At 46.3% G+C, this 27428-nt stretch overlaps 1 protein-coding gene across 1 annotated transcript in view; it reads left to right on the forward strand.

Moving 5' to 3' along the window:
• Window positions 1-4776: 4776 nt before the first annotated feature.
• The window catches only part of GFRA2 (GDNF family receptor alpha 2), a 198187-nt gene continuing 175535 nt past the window's right edge, over window positions 4777-27428 (forward strand). The window contains exon 1 of the mRNA XM_069576054.1: window positions 4777-5456. The gene's annotated coding sequence lies outside the window, so the exon portion shown is untranslated. The remainder of the gene's footprint in view (window positions 5457-27428) is intronic.

Here is a 27428-nt window from a genome sequence, read left to right on the forward strand (position 1 = left end):
TGGGAAGGTGAAGTGTGTAATCTCCATGGAGGTCAATCTGGCAGTAGCTATCAACATTATAAATATATGTATCTTCTGACCCAGCAATTCCACTTTTGGGAATTTTAGCCTACAAATATACTTGTGTAAGTACAACAAGTCTGTTTATGGTATTTGTTGTGGTATTATTTGCAATGGGAAAAGATTGAAACAACATAGATGTCTCTTTAAGAGACTATGGTTGGTCCATATGGTGGAGCATTATACAACTGTAAAAAGGAAAGAGGAAAATGCTTTGTATTGAGTATAAGGCATATTGTGAAGCTCTCTCAGGGTCTAAGAACAGTGGTCACCTGTATGTGTGTATGGAGGGGTGGTGAGGCTGGCCTCTGGTAGGGCAGGGGATGGATAACAAGGAGAGTCGTTGTTTGCTTCTGAAACATATACTTTTAATTTTTTGAACCATGTGAGTGTGTTAACAATACCTGTCTGGAAATTGAATGTGGTTTGGTAAACTTTAAAGCACTGTGTACATGCTAGTTATTTGGGCTATTACTTGGGTTTTACTGATATAAAAATGACCCAGGTTGCATAGCTAAGACTGGAGTCTGCAGTGGGGTGGCGGTATAAAAGGAGTTGGAGTGGGGGGTCTTGAGGTAATAAGTGTTCCTTTGTCTTTTAGAGGATAGCAATTGGTGGGCATGGCATGGTGGGTTGGGAAGTTGGTGATGAGGACTGAGGTTCCCGCTCAGATTGATCAGATTGACGGTTGTTGGCCACAGCTAAGCTGTCCCACGCCCGCAACATGCAGCTCACTTGGGTGGTGGTGCCAAGGCTCCATAGTCGGCCAAGGAGTGTGGGCTCCAAAGCTCTGGCTGAGAGGCACGCTGGGCTGGAGAAGAGCTTCCTTGTTGAGTTCTTCCCATGTGCTGGGCAGGGGTATGAGCGCACTATCTGGTTAGCCCCCCTGTATTAACCCTTTAAACCCTCTCCCCAGAGACTTCCCTGGTGGTCCAGTGGCCAAGACTCTGTGTTCCCAATGCAGGGCACTCGAGTTCAATCCCTGGTCAGGGAACTAAGATTCCACGTGCCACAACTAAGACCCAGCACTGCCAAATAAATAAATTGTCGGATGTGACTGAGTGACTAACACTTTCACTTTTTCAAGCTTCCCTGGTGGCTCAGATGGTAAAGAATCTGCCTGTAATACAGGAGACCCCGGTTCAATTCCTGGTTCGAGAAGGAGCGTGGAGGGCTATAGTCCATTGAGTCGCAAAGAGCTGGACTTGACTAAGTGACTAACAACAAATAAATAAATATTAAAAAAAAATCCTCTCCTCAATCTTCTTTCACATCTTGAAGCAGAGGTGGGTACTGTGATTGTCTTCATTTTACAGATGGTAAGACTGAGGCTCCGCAAGGTCAAGCACTGTATCCAAGGAGCAGTGGTGGAGGGGCTGGACTCTGACTCCAGTCTGGTGGTGTGGACTGGTCCCCTCGACTACTATGGGAAATGGCCTCCTGGGAGAAGACCCTGGGCTTCCATGCCTTCTCCCTAGTACTGCCCCTGCCCCTGACAGACTCCTCCCTCTGTCCCTGGATTAGAACACCGCCACTGGATCTGCTATGGCACCCCTGATTTTCTGTTATGCTGTGCTCAGCTGCTCAGTCGTGTCCGACTCTTTTGTGACCCTGTGGACTCTAGCCCACCAGGCTTCTCTGTCCATGGAATTTCTCAGGGAAGAATGCTGGAGTGGGTTTCCATTTCCTTCCGAGGGATTGGGATGGAACCTGCTGTGTCTCTTGTGTCTCCTGCGTTGACAGGCGGATTCTTTGCTGCTTAGCCACCAGGTGGGGATAAACATCACCAGCAGGAGGCTCCTTTGTTTCTACTGGGTCTCATTTCAGGAGCACAGCATGGGCATGGTCCCAGGGCTGCTCTGTCCCATGTTCTGTTGCTTTTCTCTCCTCTTGGAGGGGCATTGAGCATCCCCCGCCCCTTTATAATATCGCTGACATCCCAGAAACAAATCTGAGCAGACAGACGCCTCTTGTCAATTAGAGTGAGGCAAGGGCCTTGCTATCTGTGGCGGGATCTGGCAGAGGGGTGGGGCTGCCCCCGCAAAGTGCGACCATCGTGTCTCCAATTAAACTTGTGAAGATTCATCTTCTAACCCAGCCCCTTTCAGAAATTGACATTTATTAGGTTGTCAAAGCTGATTTTTCTCCCTGGCCCTTTCCTGCCCCCAACTGTGTGTGTGTCTTTGTACAAACACGTATGCAACTGAATACCTATTTTTAAAAATTAAAGGTGTAGTGTTCAGGGACTTCCCTGTTGGTCCAGTGGTTAGGGCTCTATGCTCCCAGTGCAGGAGGCAGGGATTCAATCCCTGATCAGGGAACTAAGATCCCACTTGCTGCAGCAAAGTACCTCTGTGCCTAGGATACAAAGATCCTGCAGGCCACCATGAAGCTCCCACGTGCCACAACTAAGATCCGGCACAGCCAAATAAATAAATACATGTTTAGAACAAAAGCTTCAGATGAGACTTACATTCATTTAGGAAAAAAAATGTGGCGTTCAAACCTACTGGACATTTGACTTCTTGATTCCTAATAGAGCGGTCGGCAGAGGGCCTGTGGGGAAGGGCGTGTCCCATAGAGCAGGAGGAGGGGCCTGAGATGATGGTAGGCCCATCATTTGTGGGTGATGCCAGCCTCCTGTAGAGACAAAGGACTTTAGAAGTGCTCCATCCTACAGCCCTGAAAATTTTTCTCCTCCATGTGCCCCCCAAACCTGGAATTCCTCCACTGGGGAATTCTGTGAATAAAATAGGGGTCCCTACAGAGGAAACGCATTAAATCACTAATATCCCAGAAGCACAGAATTCAGAGCCTGAAGACAATTTTATCTTCTCTTGTAGAGGGGGCTTCCCTGGTGGCTCAGATGGTAAAGAGTCTGCCCTCAGTGTGGGAGACCCAGGTTCTATCCCTGTGTCAGGAAGATCACTTGCTGAAGGGCATGGCAACCCACCATGCCATGTATTCTTGCTTGGAGAATTCTATGGACAGAGAAGCCTGCTACGGTCCATGGGGTGGCAAAGAGTCAACACGACTGACCGACTAACACATTCTTTCAACACTTTTCTCTTGTAGCGAGGAAGCTGAAGTCTGGGAAGGCTGAGGGATTTACCCCAGATCACTTGTCACCCACATCCTTTGACTCCAAGCTCAGTGTGTGTGTGTGTGCTCAGTCATTTCTTTGCAACCCCCTAGACTGTAGCCCACCAGGCTTCTCTGTCTATGGGATTTTCCCAGCAAGAATACTGGAATGGGATGTCATTTTCTCCTCCAGGGGATCTTCCTGACCCCAGGGATGGAAACCACACCTCATAAGTTGGTAGACACATTCTTTACCATTGAGCCACCAGGGAAGCCCCCAAGCTCAGTGGGGTGAAGTTTATCAGAGCAGTTTTCTTTGGTGACTAGAGCGGGGCTGGCTGTATGTAGGCCCTTTTCCCTAAATGAGGGAAGACCAAGGAGGCAGGTGGGATGGAGTGTGATGGAGAAAAGGTATAGAAAAACAAGAACAACATGATGACCATTTTGCTCTGTCATATTCTAATTGTATGTGTTGTCATTTTACACCACAGGCAGCTCTATAAAGGCGAGCTGGGCCTGGCTTCCTTTGAGACTGTCTTTATCCCCCATCACTACCTTTGCTATTTTTGTCATACTTTTAGTCCACTTTTATTAATATGCCATACTATTTTTCTTTAAATGAACTCCTTTTCAACTTTATTTATTTAAAAACAAAGCTTTGTTTTACTATTGTGCAAGGAAAACCAGTTATCACTTGCCAGAAATAGATGGTAATCATCAAAATAAATATAATGAGATCAAAACAAGGTTATTAAAATTTAGTTAGCTGCCTTTCCTGCCAAAAGCCCTTAGCCTGAGGCCTGTTTTTTCTTTGTAAAGAGGAAAATTAGCAAGTGTTGGAGAGGCATCACAACCCTGCTAGGCCCAGATGAGATCTTCTCGAGGTAATCAGGATCTGTGTTACTTTCCTAGGGTTGCCACAAAATGGGTGTCTTAAAGAAACAGAAATTTGTCATCTGACAGTTCCGGAGACCAGAAGTTCAAAATCAAGATGTCAGCAGGGCTGTGTTCTCTTCTGAAACTGTAGGGGAGGATCTTCCCTTGCCTCTTAGAGCCGCTGGTGGCTGGCTGGCCACCCCGACTGTCCTTTGGTCTGTGACTGCACCCCCTCCTGTCTCTGCCTTTGTTGTCCTGTGGCCTCCTCCCAGTACCTCTGTCTCCCATGCGCATCTTACAAGGACAGCAGCCGTGCTGGATCGGGGGCCATCCTCCTTCAGTATGATCTCATCTCTTTATTTGTTTATTTCTCCTTGTGGCTCGTCGACTTAGTTGCTCTCTGGCAAGGGATCGAATGTGGGTCCCCGATAATGCAAAGCAGAGAATCACTGGACCATCAGGGAAGTCCCGATATGATCTTATCTTAACTAACTACATCAGCAATAACCCCACTTCCAAATCAAGCCACACTCTGAGGTCCTGAGGGTTAGGACATTGATGTGTCTTTTTGGGAGACACAATTCTTCCCATTACAGGGTCTTTGAAAGAGAATCAAAAAGGAGAACCACATGATTAACCATCACGTGGTCAATGCCGTTGAATGCCTGTCCAAGGGTCAGCAGTGGAACTTGAACCCACAAGTGGGGAAATAATGCATTAAGAGTGGGTGGGAAGGCTGTGAGGTGCCCCCTGCTTCTCCTTCTGGGTGGAGGAACAGGGATCTGCTTAGCTTTCAGGAGTACGTGGTGTTCTCGAGGTCTAAAAGGGGCTTTGATAAGCCAGCTCTGGGGCCAGTAGTTGCCCCAGGGTCGAGGTGGATGTGTTTTATAAAGGACACTCAACCATTCCTCTACCCTCAGCCCCAGGGATCCAAAATTAGCATCACAGAAATCTCCTCCCAAGTCAAAGTTTACTGAGATCCTATTGAGTGCAAAGCCCTGTGGTTCCGGAAGTTGCCTGGGAGTGTCTGGTCTCCTGGACCAGCCACTGGGTAGCACTGGGCAAAAGGACAAATGGGAAGGGCCAAATGGGTGGGTGAGTTGGGCGGGGCTGGGACGGGTATTAGATGCTGTGGCTTCTAGGATGGAGAGGAAGCTGCAGGTCCAGAGAGAGTTTCCCAGAGGCATGGGTAGGAGAACTGTATTGGGTACCACACCATGAGCAGAAGTGGAGAAAGCGCTGAAGCTCTACAGTGTGGAGGAGAGGGAGACTGACAGCTGTTCTGCCAGGTGGTGAGAGTGCTAAGGAGAAAACTCTAGCACGCTCAGAGGACAGGGAAGAAGGTTCGTGACAGACAGAACAACAGGCATAGAGGTGGAACAGCAGAGGCCAGTGGGGCTGGAGCAGAGTGACTGGGAAGGAAGAAGCAGGAAAAGAAGGTAAGAGGTTGGCAGGGGTTGGGGGTTGCACCAGGTCTTGAGGGGGCTGGTGATTCCATGCTGGTGAAGATGTTGTATTTTAGCCTAAGTGTCAAGGCACGATTTTGAGTGGAGAAGTCAGTCATCTGACAAATTTCAAAGAGATCACCCCACTGCTGTGTTGAGAATTGACTCGGGCAAGCAGAGCAGTAAGCCTGAACAGTAAGTAACCCCGATGAGGTGATGCTGGTGTCGACCAGGGTGATGGTAGGAAGGTGATGGTGAATGATGAGAAATGACTGGATTTTGGATACTCTTTAAAAGTAGATCCAGTGAGATATCCTGATTGGATGAGTGATGAGAGAGACATGTCCAGTGGGCTCCAAGGTGTTGAGGCCTGAGCTGCTGGGAGGATGGGATTGCGGTTTCTGGAGATGGAAAAGGTTGTAGCCTGTGTGGGTCTGGAGGGAAAATCAGGGGTAGGTTAAGGTGAAGATGGGACTTTAAGGTGAAGATGGGACTTTCAAGTGAAGATGCTGGGTGGGCAGATGCAAAAATGAGCCGGAAACTTGGGGAGGAGTCTGGGCTGGAGGTAGAAATTAATGTTAGCAGCACTTAGATGGCATTTTAAAGCCATGAGACAACGAGATCACTTAGAATGTGGGTGTTTATAAAAAAAGACAGGAAGGAGAAGGATTGATCTCTGCGGCGCTGCAATCAGAAAGGCTATGAGGACAGATAAGCAAAGACAACAGGGAGAGGGCAGCTGCGGAGCTGAGAGAAGCACCAGGGACTGGTTGTCCTGGAAGCCTTGGGAAGCCAGTGTTTTGAGAAGCCGGTGGTCCATTGGTTACTGCAATGTTGCTGATGGGTAGGACATGGTCTTGGGAGGAGAGGCAGAACAGCAGATCTAGTGGTGGGAGCCCCCGGAACCCTCTCCTGGTCACTTCCCTTTTCTCAGAGAAATAAGAATCACAGTTGAGGGGGGAGGTGAGAGGGGGTGGTGTTGGAAGTTTGAAGATAGGAGAGAAAGTGGACTCAGGAAAGGACGTAGTGTTTGTGCCAAGGGTCACTTTGATGGGTGGCAACTCTAGGATTTCTTTTTTTTAATTTCTTTTTTAATTGGAGGAAAATTGCTTTATAATGTTGTGTTGGTTTCTGCTATACAACAATGCAAATTAGCCGTAATTATATATGTGTGTGTATATACATATATATATATGTGTGTGTGTATATATATATCTCCCCTCCTTCTTGAGCCTCCCTCCCCTCTCCCTATCTCATCCCTCTAGATCATCACAGAACACCAGGCTCGACTCCCCGTGTCATACAGCAACTGCTCACCAGCTATCTATTTTACACACGTTATTGCGCATATGTCTGCATTTGTCCCACTCTCTCCTTCCCCCAGTGTCCGCAAGTCCATTCTCTACCTCTGTGTCTCCATTCCTTCCCTAAAAATAGTTTCCTCGATACCATTTTTCTAGATTCCATATATATATATTTGGTAATATACAATATTTGTTTTTCTCTTTCTGACTTCAGTCTGTACAACAGGCTCTAGGTTCCTCCACCTCACTAGACCTGATCCAGATTTGTTCTTTCATACGGCTGAGCATTATTCCATTGTATATGTGCACCACATCTTTATCCATTCACCTGCAGATGAGCATCCAGGTTGCTTCCGTGTCCCGGCTCGTGTAAATAGCAGTGTAATGACCACTGATGTACATGTGTCTTTTAGAACTGTGGTTTTCCTAGGGCATATGCCCAATACTGGGATTTCTGGATTGTATGGCAGATTTATTCCCAGTTTTTTTTTTTTTTAAGGAATTTCCATACTGTTCTCCATAATGGCTGTATTGGTTTACTTTCCCACCAACAATGTAGGAGGGTTCTCTTTTCGCCACATCCTCTCCGGCATTTATTGTTTGTAGATTTTATCATGATGCCCATTCTGACTGGTCTGAGATGATTGTAGTTTTAGTTTGCATTTCTCTAAAAATCAGTGATGTTGAGCATCTTTTCCCATGTTTATAGGACATCTGTCTGTTTTATCTGGAGAAATATCTGTTTTAAAGAAGGTAGGGGAGGAAGAGTTGGTCAGAAGGGGAGCTTGACAGTGAACCTGCAAAGCACCCACACCCACATAAAGCTGAGAAACTTCAGTCATCCAGGTCAGAGGGAAGGGGAGCTGAAGGGGGAGAAAAATAAGGCCAACTTCTCAGAACCCCCAGGTAGGTCTTATATAAGTAGGGGAAGGGGCAGGAGGGACTTTCAGGCCCGCCAAACCATACACCTGAGAACCAGCCATCCTCTCTGTCACTAGCTGTTTGCAGCCACCAGGAGTGTAGCTCGTGGGGTGAGAAGGAAGGGGTAGGACTGGATAGAGGGCACCAGGTGGGCACTGGGTGACGTGTGGCCACGCCCCCTCATTGGTCAGGACAAGAAGCTCCTGAGACCCCTTCTGCTTGCTCCCTCCCCTCTCTAAGTGCCAGGCCAGACATTTGGGCAGGTTTTTCTTAGAGCATGGTTTGCATCTTTATTTTTAATTTTAATCGTATTTTATTGAAGTATAGTTGATTTACTATGTTGTGGACCTACATCTCTAAAGTAATGCCTTGGCTAACCTAAATGTCTATCAAGAGAGGAATGGATATAGAAGATGGGGGTGCATGTATACAATGGAATATTACTCAGCCATTAAAAAGGACAAAATAATGCCATTTGCAGCAGCATGGATGGACCTAGAGAGTATCATACTGAGTGAAGTAAGTCAGAGAAGGAGAAATATCATTTGATACCACTCATATGTGGGCTCTAAAAAGAAATGATACAGATGAACTTATTTATAAAACAGAAACAGGTTCACAGACTTAGAGAACGACTTCTGGTTGCTGGAAGAATGGGGGGAAGGGATAGTTAGGGAGTTTGGGATCTGGGGGGAAGGAATAGTTACGGAGTTCTGGACTGACATGTACACACTGCTGTATTCAAAATGGATAACAAACAAGGTCCTACTGTTCAGCACATGGAACTCTGCTCACTGTTATGCGGTGGCCTGGATGGGAGGGGAGTTTAGGGAAGAATGTATACATGTGTATGAATAGCTGAGACCCTTTGCTGTCCACCTGAATCTATCACAATGTTGTTCATCAGCTACCTAATAGAAAATAAAAGTACCTTGACTAATTAAACACACACACACACACACACACACACACACACACACACGCTAGTTCAGACATGAGAGTAGTCATCTTGGGCTGTGACCTTCTGGCAAAGATGTTGCCGTGACACAACATATTCCTAGAACTTTTTTAGAAACCCAACTGAGCCTGTGATACACTGTTCTCTGTGGGGGTCACTCTTTGCATTTCAAGGGTAGGCTGGATTTCTGGAAACAGCCTAAAGTCATTTTCTGAACTTCCCTGGTGGCTCAGACGGTAAAGCGTCTACCTGCAGTGCAGGAGACCTGGGTTCAATCCCTGGGTGAGGAAGATCCCCTGGAGAAGGAAATGGCGACCTACTCCAGTACTCTTGCATGGAAAATCCCATGGATGGAGGAGCCTGGTAGGCTACAGTCCATGGGGTCACAAAGAGTCAGACACGACTGAGCGACTTCACTTTCTTTAAAGTCATTTAAAGATGACTAAACTTGGGGATTAGAGTTTTTGTGGCCACCGATGAAGTTTGAAAACAGAATGAAACTAGCTTTGTCTTGTTTAAAAGGGGACAATACTTCTTTTCCAGGATTTAATAAGTTACAGTGTATAAAGTGCCTGCTGTGGTTTTTGATCTATAACAGGCATTGTGTAATTGGTAATTATTAATAGTCCCCAAACAGAGATCCTGAAATGAATTGTTGAAATAAGCAATTCATCCCCAGTGTTATGGCTTTGAAGGGACAGACTTTATCAAGAATGATAAAATTTGCTGTTGGAAAAGCAGGTTCATAACTCTGTAATCTCATCTGTTAATTTCTTTGTCAACCTTACAGGTTGGAGGATAGAGGGCTGCATATCAGAGAGAAGAGCAACGGGAGGAATCATGGGGAGAGGAATAATGCTGACCCCTGGTCACCTCTTCTTCAGTCACTTAGTCATGTTGGACTCTTTGTGACCCCATGGATTGCAGCAAACCAGGCTTCCCTGTCCATCACCATCTCCTGGAGTTTGCTCTTAGGCCCGCCCTTCTCTCACACAGTGGGTCATCAGGTACCAAAGGGGTCAGTGTGTTCTCCCCTCCCCCACTGGAGCCCTCAGGGCTTCTCTCCTGGCTTGCTGATGCCAGCAGAGAAGGAGAAACTCCAGGATGAGAAAGTCTTGTCTTTGGCTTAAACTTTCAATCCTTTAGCACAAGAGCAAATGATCGGAAGAAGTTAGCATGGGAGTGACTTACAGCTTTGTGTGAGGGAAGATACGAACTCTTTTCCTGAGACCAGGTGTCAGGAAGAGGTAGCAGATGGGCCACAGGTATTTTTGCAAAATGAGTGGGGAGGGAGGAGGCATCACCCAGTGGTCAGAAGTGTGACTGCCTAATACCCCGTTTTGGGCAGAGCCAGACTTGCTCTGTGCTTCCGGCTCTAAGGGATGCACGAGTTAGCCTCCCAGCCCAGGGCTATGCCTGGTGAGGGCCCCCAGTGCTGCCTTGCGGCCAGTGGGAGCAACAGGAAGTCGGAGCCCTTGTGTGGACGCTGCTCTAGCCAGGCTGGCCACTGTGGTTGTTCTCTCTCTGGACTTCAGTTTCCATGAAAGTACGTGGTGGCTTAGGACTGTATCACTGTTTCCTAGCTTTTTTTTTTCGCTATTTGTTTGTGTCTGTTTCGGCCATGCAGCATGGCTTCTGGGATCTTCGTTCCCTGACCGGGGACTGAACCTGTACCTTCTGCACTGGAAGAGCTGAGTCCTAACCCCTGGACCTCCAGGGAATTCCCTCCTAGCCTTTTTGTTTTATAACCTTGATCTGTGGTAAAACAAAAAATATGCTTTAAATTGAGACCCAGTATATATATTCATATTGTGTGTGTATATGAGGATAGAGATTTATTTATCTATTATCTGTTTATCTATCTGTCATCTCTCCTTTTCTCTGTCCATCTATTTCTATATAGTTCCTATTCTGTTTCTCGAGAACCTTGACTTACGTAAACGTATACACACACACACACACACATCCATACACATATATGCATTTGTGTATATATATGTGTGCACCTTTTTCTATAATCTATGTTTCTACCTACCTATCAGTTATCTATCTAGCTGGACGAAAACAGCAAGACTTGCAGTTTGAAAAACATGAGAGTAGGTAGTCGATAATGTTCTTTCCAGTTTTGCTATTTTAGGCTTATTTCAAAGCCAGTCATTGGTTGATTGGTTGAACATGTAGCAGTGGGTTACACAGAGATGTCCTTGTAGCACAGAGCACACCTCATGGTAAGTATCTTTCAACTGTAAGTTGTGACTGTTGTTCTCATCACCTGGATTGGCATCAGCACCTTGAGACCCAGTTCACTTCTCACTCTTTGGCTTTTCCCTGTAGGTACTTCTTGGTTTCTGCTGTATCGTATAATTTAAAAAACAGTCTATTTATTTATTTGGCTGCGTCGAGTCTTAGTTGCGACATAAGGGATCTTGGCTATGGCATTCAGACTTCTCTCTAGCTGTGGTGTGCAGGCCCCAGCATGTGCGGGCTCAGTGGTTATGGTGTGCAGGCTTAGTTGCCCTGTGGCACATCGGGTCTTAGTTCCCACCCCCTTGCTTTAGAAGGTGTATTCTTGACCATTGGACCACCAGGGATTTCCCTGTATTCAGTAATTTTTGATTCTAAGGTAATTTATTTCTCCAAGCTTCATTGAGGTGTAATTTACAAGTAAAATTTTAATATATTTAAAGTGTACAATGTGATGATCTGATGTGTGGGATCTTCCCTGGTGGCTCAGACGGTAAAGCATCTACCTACAATGTGGGAGACCTGGGTTCGATCCCTGGGATGGGAAGATCCCCTGGAGAAGGAAATGGCAAAGCACTCCAGAACTCTTGCCTGGAAAATCCCATGGACAGAGGAGCCTGGTAGGGTACAGTCCATGAGCTTGCAAAGAGTCGGACACGACTGAGCAACTTCACTTTCACGTGTGATGACCTGATGTATGTATACATTGTGAAACGAGTCCCATAGTCAAGTGAATTAACACATCCAGCATCTCACAGTTAACTTTTCTTTTGTTTGTTTTTTTTTTTTTTTGTGAGAATGCTTAAGATCAACTCTTATAGCAAGTTTCAAACACATAATACAGTATTATTAATTATAATCACCAAACTGCGCATTAGCTCCTCAGAACTTATTCATCTTGTAACTTAAAACTTTCATTCTTTCACCAGCCTTTCCCCAACTCCTGACTCCCCTGCCCTTGGCAACCACCATAGCTACTTGCTTCTATGAGTTCCCTCTTTTTTTTAAAGATTTTTTATGCGGACCATTTTTAAAGTCTTTATTGAATTTGTTACAACATTGCTTCCATTTTATGTTTTGGTTTTTTGGCCCCAAAACATATGTGATCTTAGTTCCCAGGGAAACTGAAAGTCGCTCAGTCGTGTCCAAGTCTTTGACACTCCATGGACTTAGCCCATGGAATTCTCCAGGCCCGAATACTGGAATGGGTAGTCTTTGCCTTCTGCAGGGGATCTTCCCAATCCAAGGATTGAACCCACATCGGGACCAATCTTGTACCTCCTGCATTGGAAGGTGAAGTTTTACCCACTTCTTTTTTATCTCACATGCAAGTGATACCATACAATATTTGTCTTTCTTTATTTTGCTTGGGATAAAACCCTCCACGTTCATCTATATTATTGCAAAATGGCAGATCATCTTATTTTTTAAGGCTGAGTAATATTCCATTGTGCATATATACATGTATATGTATATATGCACACACTGTGTCTTTATCCATTCATCTATCAGTAGAGACTAAGGCTGTATCTATATCTTGGCTACTGTAAATAATACTGCAATGAACTTAAGAGTGCAGATCATTTCTTTAGTGCTTATTTCAGGAATTTTTTGATGTGTAAGCTTGAATGGTGTTCCTCTAGAGATAGTCTGTGTGATTGCTTTTTTCCAGCAAAACCACTTTAAAATAATTTTTTTGTTGTGATGCTTCCTAGCTGCTATAAGTTTCACCCTAAATCCACATCAGGGTCATTTTTGGATCAGGAGTTACAAGGGGAAACAGTGGCAGACTTTATTTTCTTGGGCTCCAAAATCACTGTGGACAATGACTGCTGTCATGAAATTAAAAGACACTTGCTCCTTGGAAGAAAATCTATGACAAACCCAGACAGCATATTAAAAAGCAGACACATCACTTTGCCAACAAAAGTCCACATAGTCAAAGCTATAGTTTTTCCATTAGTCATATATGGATGTGAGAACTGGACCATAAAGAAGGATGAGCACTGAAGAATTGATGCTTTCAAATTGTGGTCTGGAGAAGACTCTTGAGAGTCCCTTGGACTGCAAGGAGATCCAGCCAGTCAATCCTAAAGGAAATAACTCTGTATATTCATTGGAGGGATTGATGCTGAAGCTGAAGCTCCAATTCTTTGGCTACTTGATGCAAAGAGCCAACTCATTGGAAAAGACCCTGATGCTGGGAAAGATTGAGGGCAGGAAGACAAGGGGATGACAGAGGATGAGATGACTGGATGGCATCATCGACTCAAGTGGCATGAGTTTGAGCAAATTCTGGGAGATGGTGAAGGACAGGGAAGCCTGCTGTGCTGCATTCCATTGAGTTACAAAGAGTCAGACACAACTGAGCAACTGAACAACAACAAGGGGAGACCACCCAGAGCGGAGACAGGCAGGTATCCTGACCATTGTCAGGTGCGGGGTAGGTTTACTTAGAATGAAAAGGTGTGCTTCCCTCATAGCTCAGTTGGCAAAGGATCAGGGTGCAATGCAAGAGACCCCAGTTCAATTCCTGGGTCAGGTAGATCTGCTGGAGAAGGGATAGGCTACCCACTCCAGTATTCTTGGGCTTCCCTTGTGACTCGGCTGGTAAAGAATCCGCCCGCAATGTGGGAGACCTGGGTTCAATCCCTGGGTTGGGAAGATCCCCTGGAGAAGGGAAAGGCTACCCACTCCCGTATTCTGGCCTGGAGAATTCCACGGGCTGCATAGTCCATGGGGTCATAAAGAGTTGGACACGACTGAGCAACTTTCAGTTCACTTCAAAGGTATGCTGGCTTTGTGATGGCATCTCTCATCTGCCTCCCACTCTTCTTAACCCACATTTTGTCTCTTGGGCTACTCCCTTTCATGTTGATCCATTAAAACCCAAGCTTCAGGTCAACAGGGATTATCTGAACCCCCAACCCCCACCCCAGCCCTAATTTTAATCAGCACTTACCTCTTGAGATAGGGCTTTCTAATGATTTTTGACCTTTAGGGATTTTTCTTTTCCCTTAGTTCAGCTATGGATTTATGAAATTAATTTCATTATATTTTTGGTGCTCTTTATTGGGAGACTTTTTTGGACATCTAGACTATTACCTGAAATAAAAGTTCCTAATACTACTTCTCAACAGGGAAATCCTACACCTTTCTTACAAATGGAAAGGGGGATACAGTTCTGGGGTTGTGAAGTCTCAAATATACCAGATGGGGCTTCCCAGGTGGCTCAGTGGTAAAGAATCCATCTGCCAATGCAGGAGACCCAAGAGATGCAGGTTCGACCCCTGGCTTGGAGAGATCCCCTGGAGAAGGAGATGGCAATGCACTCCAGTGTTCTTGCCTGGAAAATCCCATGGACAGAGGAGCCTAGCAGGCTATAGTCCATAGAGTTGCAGAGTCAGACAGGACTGAGCGACTAAACACAAATACACCGGATGGCTAGAAGAGGGTGGAGCAGTGGATTAAATTGAGCAGCTTGGAGGAGCACCTTGATTAAGAGCATAGCTTCTTGAATTTCTGGTTACTTATTAACTATGACAATCAACGTGGACACTTACCCACTGTCTGTCAGCTTAACCTCTGAAGTCCTGTCTGTGTACTGCAAATAATATTTGGTACCGCTGGATAGGGTTTTTGGAAGATAAGTGATCTTGAGCATCTATCGTGGTGTCTGGCATGTACCATGTATTCAGTAAACGTGGGCCGCTATTGTTTCCTTTCCTTTCTTGCTTGGCTGCCTGGTGGCCATGGTATTTCCCATCATCTGAAAAGGCTGTAGCGTCTGCACTGGGAGCCTGGGGACCCAGGTCAGTGTCTAGCTGTGCGAATTGGGGCATGTCCCTCCGTCTTACTGTTCTCTCACATGTAAACATTTTTCTCATCTGTGAGATGAGGGGGTGGACTAAGTGATTTCTAAGGATCTTCTCACCCTCACAGTCTGTGATTCGAGTAAGAATAGTGTGAAAAGCAAAATGTACCCCTCAAAACACAACATTTTTCCAGGCAGCCCTCAGCATATTAACAGACTGTACTTCCCAGAGCTGATGTGTAAAACTTGGATCTTTGGAACTGGCACGTATTTTCCCATAGGAGTAGTTTTTAAGTGATGGTTGGCTTTCTGGGCTAGTGCATAAAACCCAGCTTAATCCACAGTGAAGCAGAAACACTGCATTTGCATTGGAAATGGTAAAAAACAATACTGCCATAATACTAGTAATTAAACAAAACAGAAAAACAATTTCATTGAATAAGAGCTCATTTTTAATTTATCTAGAATGCTGGTGCTTGAGGGAAGCCAGTTAATTTAGTAGAGGAGGAGACCTATGGCTGTGCGTTGGGAAGAATCTGCAGACGCTTCTTCTGGGCTCTCTTGAGGGACGGAGGCCGATGGCACAGGTTCCTTATTTATTATTTTCGGCCGCGCTGGGTCTTCACTGCTGAACGGGCTTTTCTCTATTTCCAACAGGCTGGGGCTAGTCTTCACTGTGGTGCCTGGGCTTCTCGCTGGTGTGGCTTCTCTTGCCGCAGAGCACAGGATCAGTAGCTGCACGGGCTCAGCTGCTCTGTGGCATGTGGGCTCTTCCTGGACCAGGGATTGAATCCACATCTGCATTGGCAGGCAGGTTCTTTACCACTGAGCCTCCAGGGAAGCCCACTCAAGTTCTTTAAGCATCTTATTTCATTGAAGAATTCAAGGATTTCTCCTGCACCACTTTACCTTCTTGAGATAGCATTGGCCTAAATCCTCTCGTGTCTAACAGTCATGGTAACCTTTAGGGTTTGGCAAGTGGAGAGGGAGGGGAAGACGAGGAAAACAGGAGACAAGAATTATCGCAGTGTCACAAGTTGCTGGTGCTCAGGCATGTTTTGTTGAGCCTGTGTCATACTATCCAACATAGCAATTTTTTTTCTATTTTTTAAAATTTCATTTTTCCATCTTTCAGTTCAGTTCAGTCGCTCAGTCGTGTCCGACTCTTTGCGACCCCGTGAATTGCAGCACTCCAGGCCTCCCTGTCCATCACCAACTCCCAGAGTTGAGACATAATTGACAAAGAAAAATTGTATACATTTAAGGTGTTTGGCTTGATGGGTTTTGTATAGCATACATTATACAAATATAATCACCACAATCAAGATAATTAACATTCTCATTATCTTGCATAGTTCACCCTTTTTTGTGTATGTGATGAGAACACTGAAGATATATCCTCTTAACAAATTTCAGGTACACAGTACAGTATCCACATAGCATTTCAGAGCTTAAAAGAATTACCTGCCAGGATGTTAAAATGTCATTAAAAGATACCCAGATTTCTGGCAATGGGAAGCCCTAGCAGCCTGGCCTTGTAGCATTAAGCTCCCACAGGGTGACAGTAGGCTGGTGCTTACCCACCAGGTCTTCACTTAATGAAGGTATTTTCTGGTTAGACGCTGTAGGCATTTGAGTTTGAAAACCTCCAAGTGGTGTACTTTAATAAGAGGAAGGGGATTAAAAAGCATGCGTGTGTATTTGCATGAAAGAGATGATCTGAGAGGGGGTCAACTGACAGAACTAATAAAAGAGAAAAAAAGAGAAAAGGAAGGCGAGTCATGACGCATCAGGGAGTCAGGAAAAGTCAGCCAGTTCCTCCTGTGACCACCAGGTGGCCTCGCAACCCCGGCACTGCTTGGTTGCTATTTGAAGGGACTTCTGATTGGCTGAAAGAAGCAGTATGCAAACGCAAAAACATATTCTAACATTCCAGATTTTAATAAGAATTTAGGCAGTTCCCACGTGCAGGAAACGGTTGATAAGTGCACTCACACTACTCTGTCCCCTCCCTTGTCTGTGCTGTGGCTTCTCCCTTCAGATTCAGACAGGAAATGCTTCTATGTACATGGAGTTTCTAAGTTAAGAATCAAGATTTCCATGCTTGGCTAGTTATTACTAGTCTCTGAGCCAAATCCCGAAATTCCCCAGAGAAAAGGATGTGCCTGTATTTCTGATTTAAGGGCAATTTGGCTGTGGTACCCATACTCTTGATCGCTAGGGTGGACTTGGCTGACCTTGATGAGTGGGCGGGGTCCACTTCCACTCTCACTGTCCCATGTGAAACTGTCTGTAAGCTCTGTGTTGGTCGCAGGTGGGGTCTGCCCCCCCTGCCCATGTCACCATTCGATTCTGCCTCTCCCTGTCCCTGTGTCACCGGGGAGCTTCTGTATTACTACCACAGACCTGTCTCTGGAGCTTCATTCTCAAGTTTTGGAAGGGACCAGTCCCACCTGGACCGGAGAAGGCAATGGCAGCCCACTCCAGTGTTCTTGCCTGGAAAATCCCATGGACGGAGGAGCCTGGTGGGCTGCAGTCCATGGGGTCCCTAAGAGTTGGACATGACTGAGCGACTTCACTTTCACTTTTCACTTTTATGCACTGGAGAAGGAAATGGCAACCCACTCCAGTGTTCTTGCCTGGAGAATCACAGGGACAGGGGAGCCTGGTGGGCTGCCGTCTATGGGGTCGCACAGAGTCAGACACATCTGGAGTGACTTAGCAGCAGCAGCAGCAGCAGCAGTTCCACCTGGGGAGCTGATTAACATGCTGGGTCCATCTCAGACATTTTGAAACAGACTCTCCGAGTGTGGGGTTTAGGAATCTCCCTTTAAAACAAGCAGCCGTGGGGGTCCTTAGCCTGTGCTATGAGAAACATCACTCTGAAACAGTTTGGGTTTAGGTTCATGAAAGCCATTAGCACATGATCTGGAGCCCAGTTGTAGCTTGGGCAAATCCTTTTTCTTAGTTTTCCTATCTGTAAAAGAGGGCTTTGAGTAGGCTTGTCTCTAGGCTCCCTTCCGGCTGTGCAAGCTAGACTTTGATAGCTCAGCCTTGGTTCAGGTGATTCTCAGGTGTGGATATTCATTTCTCCTTCTCAGACCCACTTCTCCGAAGGCTGTATTACTTGCTGCTGCTCCTGGACTATGAGTACTCCCAGCCCCATCTACAGAACTGGGGAAGGGCTAAGGGGCAAGGCTCCTGAATATGAGGAAAGAGTCTGCATGTTAGCCTTCCTGTTTTCTGAAAGTTTTTCTGCCCTAGGAGCACTTGCCCCGGGCCTGCAGAAGGCAGCTCTGTCCAAGACGAGCAACCACCAGGCCCTGCAGGGGTGCTCCTGGGGTGGAAGTGACGGGGAGCTCTTTCTGTGCTCTACCCCAGAGCTTGATTCTGGCTCATTGTATGGAGGTGTTCTGGACCAACTATGTCTTCCCCAAATTTATACTGAAGCTCTAACCATCAATGTGATTTTATGTAGAGGTAAGAGAGTTCCAGAAAGACATCTATTTCTGCTTTATTGACTATGCCAAAGCCTTTGACTGTGTGGATCACAATAAACTGTGGAAAATTCTGAAAGAGATGGGAATACCAGACCACCTGACCTGCCTCTTGAGAAACCTATATGCAGGTCAGGAAGCAACAGTTAGAACTGGACATGGAACAACAGACTGGTTCCAAATAGGAAAAGGAGTACGTCAAGGCTGGATATTGTCACCCTGCTTATTTAATTTATATGCAGAGTACATCATGAGAAACGCTGGGCTGGATGAAGCACAAGCTGGAATCAAGATTGCCGGGAGAAATATCAATCACCTCAGATATGCAGATGACACCACCTTTATGGCAGAAAGTGAAGAGGAACTAAAAAGCCTCTTGATGAAAGTGAAAGAGGAGAGTGAAAAAGTTGGCTTAAAGCTCAACATTCAGAAAACAAAAATCATGGCATCTGGTCCCATCACTTCATGGGGAATAGATGGGGAAACAGTGGAAACAGTGTCAGACTTTATTTTGGGGGGCTCCAAAATCACTGCAGATGGTGATTGCAGCCATGAAATTAAAAGACGTTTACTCCTTGGAAGGAAAGTTATGACTAACCTAGATAGCATATTCAAAAGCAGAGACATTACTTTGCCAACAAAGGTCCATCTAGTCAAGGCTATAGTTTTTCCAGTGGTCATGTATGGATGTGAGAGTTGGACTGTGAAGAAAGCTGAGTGCCGAAGAATTGATGCTTTTGAACTGTGGTGTTGGAGATGACTCTTGAGAGTCCCTTGGACTACAAGGCGATCCAACCAGTCCATTCTGAAGGAGATCAGTCCTGTGTGTTCATTGGAAGGAATGATGCTAAAGCTGAAACTCCAGTACTTTGGCCACCTCACGTGAAGAGTTGACTCATTGGAAAAGACTGTGATGCTGGGAGGGATTGGGGGCAGGAGAAGAAGGGGACGACAGAGGATGAGATGGCTGGATGGCATTACCAACTCGATGGACATGAGTTTGAGTGAACTCTGGGAGTTGGTGATGGACAGGGAGGCCTGGTGTGCTGCGATTCATGGGGTCGCAGAGTCAGACACGACTGAGCGACTGAACTGCCTGAATTGACTGAAGGCTTTTAAGGAGGTGCATGAGTGCATGTGTGTTCCCAGTCATGTCCAACTCTTTGCAACCCCATGGATTGTAGCCCACCATGCTCCTCTGTCCATCGGATTCTCCAGGCATTAATACTGGAGAAGGTTGCCATTACCTCCTCCAGGGGATCTTCCTGACTCAGGGATCGAACCCACATCCCCTGAACTGGCAGGTGGATTCCGCTTTACCATCTGGGAATTATTATATGAGATGTTAAGAGTGGGGCCTTGATTCAACAGAACTGCTATTCTTATAAGAAGAGGAAGAAAAATTAAAAAATAAAAAAAGAGGAGGAAGAGACACCACATTGCCCTGCCTATCTCTCCCTCTGTTTCTCCTTCTCTCTCTCTTCATGCATGCTTAGTCATGTCCGACTCTTGGCCACACTTTGGATTTTAACCCACCAGGCTCCTCTGTCCCTGGGATTTTTCAGGCAAGAATGCTGGAGTGGATTGCCATTTCCTTTTCCAAGGGATCTTCCCGACCCAGCAATTAAACCTGTGTCTCCTTTATTGCCGGAGAAGGCGATGTCACCCCGCTCCAGTACTCTTGTTTGGAAAATCCCATGGACAGAACAGCCTGGTGGGCTGCAGTCCATGGGGTCCCTAAGAGTTGGACATGACTGAGCGACTTCACTTTCACTTTTCACTTTCATGCATTGGAGAAGGAAATGGCAATCCATTCCAATGTTCTTGCCTGGAGAATCCCAGAGACGGGGGAGCCTGGTGGGCTGCCATCTATGGGGTCGCACAGAGTCGGACACGACTGAAGCGACTTAGCAGCAGCAGCAGCAGCAGCAGCAGCAGCAGCAGCAGCAGCTCCTGTATTGCAGGTGGATTCATTACCTGCTGAACCACATGAGAATATAGGAGAGGCCAAACAAGGACACACTCTGCAAGCCAGGAAGAAGACTGCACGGAAACCAGCTCTGCTGACACCTTAATCTCAAACTTCTAGCCTCCAGAACTACGGGACAATAAGTGTCCATTGCTTAAGCTGCCTAAGGTATTTTGTTATATATGCATATCTTGTTTAATTGTACTTACTACAGATATTGAATTTTTTGACTAGTTGAGGGTTTGTGGCAACTCTGCATTGGTGCCATTTTTTCCATAGGATTTGCTCACTTCATGTCTGTATTACATTTTGATAATTCTCAAATATTTCAAATATTTTCATTATTATTATATTTTTATGGTGATCTGTGATCAGTGATCTTTGTTGTTACTATTGTAATCATTTTGGGGCATCAAACCACATGCATATAAGATTGTGACCTTAATGAATGTTGTGTTCTGGCTGCTCCACTGACTGGCCCTTCCCTGTCTCTCTCCTTTTCCTCAAGTCTCCCTTTTCCCTGAGATACAGAAATATTGAAAAATCAGGCCAATTAATAACCCTACAATGGCCTCTAAGTGTACAAGTGAAGTGTCAATCGATGTTGCAAAACTTTATTTTTGTCTTATTTAAAGAAATTGCCATGACCACCCCAGCCTTCAGCAATCACTGCTGTGATCGGTCAGCTGTCATCAATATCAAGGCAAGACCTTTCACCAGCAAAAAGATTATGACACACTAAAGGCTCATGTGATGGGTTTACGTTTTATAGCAATAAAAAAAATTTTTTTTGGCTGAGTGTCATGTGGAATCTTAATTCCCTGACCAGGGATCAAACCCAGCCCCCATGCAGTGGAAGCTCAGAGTCTTAACCACTGGACCACCAGTGAAATCCTTAAAATATTAAAAAATTAAGATTTGTGTGTATATATATAGAGAGAGAGAGAAGGGAGAGAGAGAAAATGCTATTGCTCACTTAATAGACTATAGTGTAGTGTAAACACAACTTTTCAATGCATTGGGAAATAAAAAAAATTCATGTAACTTGCTTCATTGTGATACTCGCTTTATTGTCGTTGCCTGGAACTAAACCTGCAGTATCTCTGAGGTCTGCTATAGTAGTCTGATCTGACTAAAGCTTGAGGCAACACTCACTCATTCATTCCTTCATCCACTCACCCATTCAGGCGGGTGGCACGTTCATGCATGATGGATTATTTATAAGGAATCTCCAAATTTGTTTGAGCTTTGAGTGGTTGCAACAAGGTCAGGTTTTCCCCATCTTGGTCTAGACTTCTGCAGAAGCCTCATATGCAGCCCAGCACTGTTTCGACCCTTTAACCACTTCTCCCAAATTTCTACACTGTGACATCAAAAGGTCAGAGCCCAAGAGGTCAGGTCCATGCTGGGGGGTTGGTGCACATGCACGTGGAGCTGTGTCCACACATGGGGTTTGTGTTTGTGGACACCAAGCACTCATTTAAGTGTGAGTGATCACACACAGACCTACAAAGTGAGGCTCTGGGTGCGCCCCTGTGTTCAGTGACTGCATACAGTTGTTCACATGGAAAAGATCAGATTTAGAGTCTGAAACCCTGGGTCAAAGCTAAGCTTTTGCTTATTGGCTGTATCTTCAGCAAGGTGGCTTAATTTTGGGGGCCTCACTTTCTTCCTCTGTGAGACAGGGAGAAAGGAGTTGTTTGTCAGAAGTGAGTTGTGGGGCCTACAGTGGCGTGAGCGTGGAAACCCTGGCAAACTTACAGCTGCCCACAGGTCTGAGGCTTCTAGGAGTGCTCCTCCCCGAGGCTCTGCGGCTTGGCCCTGCTCTCTGACTGTCCCTGCTGTGGTCCCTTGCCTCTGGTATCCCTGAAAGAGGGCGTGGCCACAGGCTGGATGTCCTCTGCCAGGCCTGGGCTCCCACAGCTACTGGTTTGCTCCCTTTTCTTCTCTTCCTCCTGGTGCCTGGCCCTGGCCTGTATTGGATCCCCAATAATCATATATGAGTGTATATAAATGAATGAATGCCACATTGCAGACTATACCAGTTACTGAATGGAGTGAGGTGTCTCGTGGGGCCTGTTGAAGCATCCTGCCTAGTTTCTGGTCAGCCAGGGTGGAGATGGGAGGATTAAGACAGAAGCTGTGTGTGCATGCTCAGTTGCTCAGTCGTGTCGACTCTTTGCGACTACAAGAACTGTAGCCCTCCAGGCTCCCCTGTCCATGGGATTCTCCAGGTAAGAATACTGGACTGGGTAGCCATTTCCTCCTCCAGGGGATCTTCCTGACCTAAGGATGGAACCCGCTGAGCCCGCGTCTCTTGCATCTTCTGCGCTGGCTGGCGTAGTCTTTACCACTACGCCACCTGGGAAACACCAAGACAGAAACGAACATCTCTCAATTGGATATCTGCTGAGGGCAATGCTAATCTACCCCTCAATGTCTGGGGAGCAGAGAAAGGGAAAGAAAGCTCCCTGAGGATGTATGCAAGCCTAGAGTCCCCCAAACAAATAGGGAGAAAAGCAGATTGGAGAACTGTCACCTCTGTGCTCTGGAATCCTTAATAGCTTCAGTTTATTTTTTTTAAATAAATACTTATCTTTATTTATTTCACTGCGCCAGGTCTTAGTTGCAGCACATGGGGTCTTCAATCTTCCCTGTGGCATGTGAGACCTTTAGCTGTGGTGTGTGGAATCTAGTTCCCTGATTAGGGGTCAAACCTGGGCCTCCTGCATTGGGAGTGTGGAGTACTCACCACTGGACCACCAGGGAAGTCCCCAGCTTCTGTTTATTGGACAACTACTGTGTGCCAGGCATCATGCTGGGTGCTGGCATGGTGAAGGCCATGACCCAAACAGATCATTAATTATCTCACAAGATACCATTACCTTATTTAGTCTTGAGAACAGGTGTGTGAGGACCAGGTGCAACACTGCACAGGAAAAGGCTTTATAAACTGTTCAGTTCAGTTCAGTCGCTCAGTCGTGTCCGACTCTTTGTGACCCCATGAATTGCAGCATGCCAGGCCACCCTGTCCATCACCAACTCCCGGAGTTCACTCAAACTCACGTCCGTCAAGTTGGTGATGCCATCTAGACATCTCATCCTCTATCGTCCCCTTCTCCTGCCCCCAATCCCTCCCAACATCAGAGTCTTTTCCAATGAGTCAACTCTTTGCATGAGGTGGCCAGAGTACTGGAGTTTCAGCTTTAGCATCATTCCTTCCAAAGAAATCCCAGGGCTGATCTCCTTTAGAATGGATTGGTTGGATCTCCTTGTAGTCCAAGGGACTCTCAAGAGTCTTCTCCAACACCACAGTACAAAAGCATCAGTTCTTCAGTGCTTAGCTTTCTTCACAGTCCAACTCTCACATCCATACATGACTACTGGAAAAACCATAGCCTTGATTAGACAGACCTTTGTTGGCAAAATAATGTCTCTGCTTTTGAATATGCTATCTAGGTTGGTTATAACTTTCCTTCCAAGGAGTAAGTGTCTTTTAATTTCATGGCCCCAATCAATAAATACATGTACTGATATATTATAGTAAACTGAGTTCAGTTCAGTTCAGTTCCGTTCAGTTGCTCAGTCGTGTCCGACTCTTTGCGACCCCATGAATCGCAGCACGCCAGGCCTCCCTGTCCATCACCAACTCCCGGAGTTCACTCAGACTCACATCCATTGAGTCAGTGATGCCATCCAGCCATCTCATCCTCTGTCGTCCCCTTCTCCTCCTGCCCCCAGTAAACTGTAGAGTGCTAGAAAATGTCATGATGGTTTTGGGGTGATTCATTTTCTCCCCATCTCTGCAGCATGCCCGGCAGCCTCCTCTCCAGTGCGGTGTCGGCGCCCACCTTGCCTGTCTTCTTCCTGGCTAATTGGGGAGGCTCTCCAGGACTGATTTATGCGGACACTCACACGTTCTCCCACTGAACATTATTCTAATCAGACACCTCATTATTGGAAGCCTGCCTCCTCGGGCTGCCTGGACAGGGTTATTACAGGATATTATACAGACCATTTGCATGGCCACCTTCAGGTCATTTCCATCACTTTAAGCTACTTACAGGCCCATTTTCTTCCCCATAATATTTGCCTAATTCGATTACTCCGCAGCCTCGGCTGGCTCAGAATGGAATCAGAAGTTACGTGTGGGAGTAAATTCAACTGGATTTTGACGTTCCCTCTGAATTTTGGGGCCTACCTGGCCCCAGGTGACTGTTGTCACAGCCAGGCTTCCGGTTCCCAGGGGACAACTCAGTGAGGAGGGGGCTGGAGTGGGGAAAGGGCAGCTTGCTGGACAGGCCAGTATTTTATAGTTTGTTGTTGTTTAGTTGCTCAGTTGTGTTCAACTCTTTACGATGCCATGGACTGTAGCCCACCAGGCTCCTCTGTCTATGGGATTCTCCAGGCAAGAATACTGGAGTGTGTTGCCATGCCCTCCTCCAGGGGATCCTTTCAACCCAGGAATCAAATCCAGTCTCTTACATTTGCTTACATTGGCAGGTGGGCTCTTTACCACTAATACCACCTGGGAAGCCCTATAAAGCAGCTATGTCCTAATTAAAAAAAAAAAGAAAAAGTGCTTAAGATTAGCATGGCCAGACCAGGCCGAGCTCTGCAGTGACCACAGAGGCAGGCAGGGCGCTGTTTGGGGGCTGCAGGTGGTGGGTGGCTGTGGGTGGCTAGCAGTCAGCAAAATCACTCACAGAAATAACTGCAGCCCAGACGGAGGAAGCCGCGAAGCCCGACTCCCACAGGCTTTCAGGGCAGAAAAGGCTCATGCATTCGGCTGTGGGGATGCAGCACATGGAGCTTTTGACTTTGGACGTGGGCCCGGAAGAATGGTAGACATTTTCAAAGTTCATAACTTACTATTTTCAATTATTGCCGAAGCAATTTGTGTTCACCTAGAAAACTGAGGAAACACGGATACATCAAAGAAAATACAGTCCCTTTATAATCCCATTGCCCAGAAATAATCATCGGGGAACATTTCCCAGATGATTGGCTAAAAATATGGTCACACCAACCTTCCTCCTGCAGTGTGGATAAAAAGCCCCGTGCTTCCATCCTGCCCCACACCCTCATCCGGTCCCTGGGGCATTTAACTCAGACTAAAGGGTTGACCTGATCGAAAGCCAGGCCACCACAGGACATGAAAGCCACCACCCAGGCTGAGGACTATCCCCTGCCTGGACTCTAGGATTGCTGCTTTTATTTCACACACACACACACACACACACACACACACACACACACGCACACACACACGTGCACAGGCTTAGCTGTTGTATTAGTCTGCTAGATTTGCCATAAATACCACAAACTGGGTAGCTTAGACAACAGAAATATATTTTTCACAGTTCTGGGGGCTGGAAATCCCAGATCCAGGTGCTGGCAAGGTTGGCTTCTCCCAGGGCCCCTCTCCTCGGCTTGTAGGTGGCTGCCTTCTCACCGCGTCCTCACGTGGCCTTTTCTCTGTGGTGCACCTTCCTGGTGGCTCTTCCTCTTCTTGTAAGGACAGCAGTCCCATTGGATCAGGGCCTGACCCTTATATCCTCAGTTGCTAAGTCGTGTCCGACTCTCTGTGACCCTATGGATGTTAGCCCACCAGGCTCCTTTGTCCATGGGATTCTCCAGGCAAGAGTACTGGAGTGGGTTGCTATGTCCTCCTCCAGGGGTTCTTCCTGACCAGGGATCAAACCCATGTCTCCTGTGTCTCCTGCATTGGTAGGCAGGTTCTTTACCACTGTACCACCTGGGTATCCTCATTTACCCTAATTACCTCTTTAAAAGCCCTCTTGTCACAGAAATCCCACTGGAGGTTTAGAGTTTCAATATATGTATTGCGGGGGAAGACAGTTCAGTCGATGGTAGCTGTTTTCCTCAAAATCCAATAGTATGTCAGGGTCGTCATCTAAAGGGGCTTATACCCCCCAGTCTTATGCTGTTTTGGAATTGATAGGGTTTGGGGAGGTGATCTGGAGTGGGGTTGGGGTGGCAGGTCTCCATGCATCCCAGGGACCTGTGCTGGACATACACAAGGACTTGGCAGGCTGCTGGACCTCTGATAGGGTAGCTTCTAGATACCAGGAGACAGAGCTAAGTGATGTGATCTTGGGACCTCTAAGTCAGGCACAGAGGGCATGGAGCTGGTGCCTTTGAAGGAATATGTTGGCTGGGACAATGGGTGTCTTAGTGGTGCCCACGACAGGCTGAAGTCCAGGACCTCTGGCCCCTCTTGTTTGAATGTGTACCCCCCATCCCCCAGGCCTTCAGTTAGTATGATCTTCACGAGGGAGAGGGGCCTCCAAATCATGACTAAGATTGAATTTTTTTTTCTTTTTGCCAATCCTGGAGAGTGGGGGCTTGTCGTCATGTTTAGCTGGATTTAGACAAATGAGTAATGTGACATTTCTGGCACCAGAGTGTTGCAGAACAAAGTCATACCTGTTATATTGGGTTGTATCAAACATTTTTAATCTCTGTCAATCTGGTGGATGAAAACTGTCTTCTCCTCTGCCACCATCAAGGGGAGAGGAAACTTGTCCAAGTAGGGCTTCCCTGGTAGCTCAGGTGGTAAAGAATCTGCTTGCAGTGCAGGAGACAGGGGTTCGGTTCATGATCAGGGAAGAGTCCACATGGAGGGTGGCAACTAGAGAGTCCATGTGCCACGACTTCTGAGCCTGTCCTCGGGAGCCTTGGAGACTGCAACAAGAGAGCCCACGCACCGCAACTAGAGAAGAGCCTGCGAAGCAATGAAGACCCAACACAGCCAAAAATAAATAAATTAATTAATTAAAAAAAATTTATTCAGCTGCCCTGGGCTTAGTTGTGGCACGTGGGATCTAGTTTCTCGACTAGGGATTGAACTTGGGCTCCATGTGTTGGGAGCATGGCATCTTAGACACTGGACCACTGGCAAAATCCCAGGGATTTTAAAAATATTTTATGACTACAAATTCATTCTTTATTATTATTATTGTCACTCTGCTTATTTTTTTTCTTTTTTAAAAATTTGTTTATTTTTAATGGAAGGATAATTACTGCACAATATTGCATTGGCTTCTACCAAACATCAGCGTGAATCAGCTATGGGTTACAAATTCATTCTTGAATGCACACGTGGCCACCATCTACTCCCAGTCTGTGGGGTATCTTTTCAGAGGCTCCTGGAGTCTCTTGTTCTGATCACATCTTTTTATCTTTTCAATTTAAATGAACACTTTCCTTTGCTGGGGGAAGCCAAGGATTTCTGG

This window comes from Ovis canadensis, chromosome 2 (assembly GCF_042477335.2).
Source record: "Ovis canadensis isolate MfBH-ARS-UI-01 breed Bighorn chromosome 2, ARS-UI_OviCan_v2, whole genome shotgun sequence".
In the NCBI taxonomy this organism is placed as follows: domain Eukaryota; kingdom Metazoa; phylum Chordata; class Mammalia; order Artiodactyla; family Bovidae; genus Ovis; species Ovis canadensis.